Source organism: Zalophus californianus, chromosome 4 (assembly GCF_009762305.2).
Source record: "Zalophus californianus isolate mZalCal1 chromosome 4, mZalCal1.pri.v2, whole genome shotgun sequence".
In the NCBI taxonomy this organism is placed as follows: domain Eukaryota; kingdom Metazoa; phylum Chordata; class Mammalia; order Carnivora; family Otariidae; genus Zalophus; species Zalophus californianus.
In genome coordinates this window covers 76,178,999-76,183,236 of record NC_045598.1, presented here as the reverse complement: position 1 = coordinate 76,183,236, position 4,238 = coordinate 76,178,999, and positions in this window count along the sequence as shown.

Here is a 4,238-nt window from a genome sequence, read left to right as displayed (position 1 = left end):
GCTATCAAATTGATAATCATTTGAGAATTGAGCTACCAGTTTTAAGAAAGGGAAAAAAGTGGAGGAAGGCACCGTGGAAATGTGCAGGGAAAGAAATACCTCCTCGCACCATGAAAATACATACACACATATATAACCATACATGTGCAGATTTATAAATGACAGGCCTTCAAAATAACAGTGGGGAAAAGATGAAGTAAATGCAAATGTTTTGTAAATTAACTCCCGGGGAAAAAGATAATTACATTATTGTATTAACAGGGACACCCTAGTCACTTTTTTTCCCCCACGCAGAATGTGGCTTGTTCATATCAAGGGATGTCATCACACTTACAAGGTATTTATTAGCTGCATTTTCATAAAAACAAAAAAAAAGGTATTAAAAAAATGGAAAGCTGACAAATTTGATTTAAATGGATACTGAACTCCAGGCAAACGTGTCGTTTGAACTCGGCCTGATGTGCCGCTGCTGCCAGGAAGCATTAATGTACTGGTGAGTGGTCAATATGTGCTCACGTATCCCATGTCAGGCTGCGCAAGAACGCTCCTCTCTTAGAAAATTATATTGTTAAAAATAAGTGACAAAGCTTGAGCAGGCCCTTCAAATCCATAAAGACATTTGGTGGAACTGAAGCATGCTTATAATAAAACCAGGGTCTCTAAAATAGAGGCCAGAGCTCATGTAGCATCTTGCTAAGTAATCAGATAAAAATGATTACACAAATTTCCAACAATGAATTCCTTCTGCCTTTGCTGAGCGAGCACATCAGGAAGGAAGGCACATCTTTAGAACCATACTTTATCCATCAGACTTTTCTGTGGAGGCTTTCTACGCATTTGTTTCGTCTTTCTCCGCTGTAATGCTCTTTCTGAACAGATCTTGAGAAGCCCTTGAAATGGAAAACTTACACTTAAATCCAGACCTAGAGCCAGGATCCGTTTCTTGACAATGAAAAAAGAGAAAAAATCATCCCAAACTTCCTTGTCACTATCCAAGCAAATATCCTATCTATCACAAGAATTGTGGCTCCTGGATAACAGATTAGGCACATCAATAAAATACTGTAACCACAGTTTGAGACAAATGCCCTGATATGTATCAGGTCAGAGGTGGACCAAGTTCTTGTGGAATCCTGAGCATATTTGTCATTGGCCAAGCTTCAAACTGAGTTTTAAATTTTGTCAGACATGAAAAACTGCTACCAGATGGTGTCAAGATAATTTCTGTGTTAAAATCACACACTTAGGTATAGTCAATAGTAAAAATCAAATAATTAGTCCAAACACCAGTACACACCTGGCACCCTTCCTACTGCAAGGTAGGAGGTAGTATTATGATATGTATCTCTTTATAATTAAGAAAGCCCACACAACTAACACAGAGTAGCCCAGTAACACAATTAGCAAATGATGATTTTCCAGAGCTGTGAACCATCCCAAGCCAATAGGAAGAGACAGTGTGTTATTCCAAATTGTAATCCTATTTCCAAGGACAAGAGAAAGTTTGAGAGAGGTTCACTCCCTGCCACCCCCATCTCCACCCTGTACTCCCTTCAACTAAATGAAAAATTAGCTCATATTCTGAGATGTTCAGTCCTTGTTTTTTAAAAGAACCTCTCCCCCAAATTATTATAAATTCCCATATCATGTGGCTAAACTCCATTCTTCAATTAACTTCAAAATGTAGTACAAACATTTGGAAACTCCTCAGATGTGAGAAACCATATGCTATTGGTTCCCACAGTAATAAGTAGAAGGCATAAAGCAACTTTGACAAGGAGGGCATCAAAATACCCAGATTCGTAAAATAAACTAGAAAAATGTTATACATTAGAAAGCACAAGAAAGCCTGTTATTACTAATTAATTTGTAATATGTTTGCTTTCAAAATATTTTAGAACGTATAAATTATTGCATTTAACAACACAAGTATTTGTTTAGCTTTCGTCTGTTGTGGCATTTCACTGGGTAAAATGGGGGTCTAGGGATCTAGAATCACAATTCTTCTAGCTGTTAAGATGAAAATCCCATTCTCCTTTAAAATGTGGGTCTGAGTGGGGAACAGATGAATCCTGGCAATGGGCAATTGTAGATGTAGAATATCACAAAATGCTGGGGGAAATTCTTCTGTTTGAATCATTCTGGATACCCAGAATCTCTAATTAGGGTTCCTCTTTCCCCCATGAGTCCTGCCTGCTGCACTGTCAGAGTGAGAGCATCATGTAATTTTAATTATCAAACTCACCGCAGAGCAAAGTTTTCATGCTAGGAAGTGGCCAAATTATAGGACTTTGGGCATTTGGGTTCATTTCCTAGAAAACCATCACTTTAGATAGGGTTCTATTTCCCCACACCTCAGTGGAGCACAGTAAAGATTTTATTCTATGCTCCAATAATTATTGGCAAGAGAATGATGCCTCCCTCTGTCATCACACAGGCAAAAAAAAAAAAAAAAAAAAAAAAGCACAAGAAGATGATCCTGGGGAATCGGGAAGACGGGGTAAAGTGAGGCCACAACTGGCAACAGGAAAACCATCCAGTCTTTGAACACAAAGATTGTAAATGTCTACTGTTTTTTAAACTTATTATTTTTGGCAGGGTTGCATATGCTCTCTGTGCTCATTCCATGAATCTGGCTGATTATTATTCCAATCACCGGAGGAAGAGAGAGTCACATTAATTTGTAGTAATTAATAGCACTGATGCATTTGACAGCGCATGTTAACAAGCCTCTTTGATTGTTTGGATCTCTAACTGCGGCCCTTCTTGTTTGCATCACCTCCAAGGAATTCATAATATCAAAGCTTAACGGTATCTGATACTTGTCAAAATGCAATTTATAAAAGTTTAATTCTTTTATTGATTTAGTTTGGTTTTGATGCCTGCAGAGTCAGCTCCCTTGACAGAACTTAGCGGATTCAAATGCTTGTCACCAGCTCGGCCTCCTTTTTGCAGGCAACAATTGCCATAGGCCAAGCCAACAGGCATGGTTTAATTGCCATTAATTAAAAGCATAAATCTCTTTTTTCTTCAGTTGCTCTGCTCTTAAAGGGGGCTGCACATATCTCTCTTTTCCTGTGTTTGTCAGAACACCTTCTGGCAAGCAAAGTTAACCCATTCCATCTTTCTAAGCACTTTCCGGGGTAATCTTTTGAAGCATTGCTCTTATGATCTGATGTGAAATGCATGCGGTTCGGTGATATTTAACAAACTGGATTTCTTCTTTATTGCAGTATAATGAGGTCAAATGAATCCCTCCATGGGTTGTATACATGCTTAAATGGTTTTTGCATCCAATTCTTTTTGACAGCAAATAAAACAGTAGCCAAACAAAACATGGGCTACTTAAAATTAGAAGGGAGGGGGGACTGGATGAGAATGGGCTTTTAAAACAAAAACACATAGATGCAAGTAACCTTCCAAGAAAATAAATCCGCCTGGTCATTTTCAGATTGGAAGCAATTAGTGAGATTCTTAAGATAAGGGAAGTGCTGAGCTTAACAGAGCCCAAATGACTATACAGTAAATATTATTCCAGCTCCGTTTACCTTCTAGTATTATCATTAAGTCTATTTCATTTAGAAGGGACCTAGTGATGTTGTGAGCAAGGTAAAAATAATGAGGAGAACTCATCGCTCACTTTGATGGGGGAAGGTAAAAAGGGGGGGAGAAGTGGGTAGGTTCTTTTTATTATTTTTTTACTCGCCCACAATTATCCTATGAAATGATTATCCACCAGGCTTTGCTATTCAATGACGGTGTCAAAACAATTCGGTTTCCCCTGGCTGCCAAGCGCCTTCTCTTTCCCCTCTCAGTCCTGCCGCCGTTCGGGGAAGTGTCGCTGTAAGCAGATTATTGCTTTAAAGCATTTACACATATTAGTTTTGCTGCATCTGCCAGCTTTAGCAGGATTGCCGAGCCGCGGAAGTCCTCCTCGCTTTATTTAAGGGGTGGGGGTAGAAAGTTAGTTCCGCGCTGGGCTGCTCGGTGAGCTCAGCGCATGAATATGTTATGCCTCTGTTTTCACCCGGTCAGGCTGCGCAGAGTGATTGATTTTTGGCCCCAGTGCACTTTTTGCGAAGATCTTTAAGCGAATGCGGTGTTGTTTAATTGGGAGCGTTCGAGCTGGACGTGCTGCTGCTGCTGTTGGAATCTCTGGAAATTCGAGGCTGCGGACTGCGTGGCTCCGGGTGGCGGCGGCGGCGGCGGCTGCAGCGGCTGCAGCGGGAGTCCCGGCG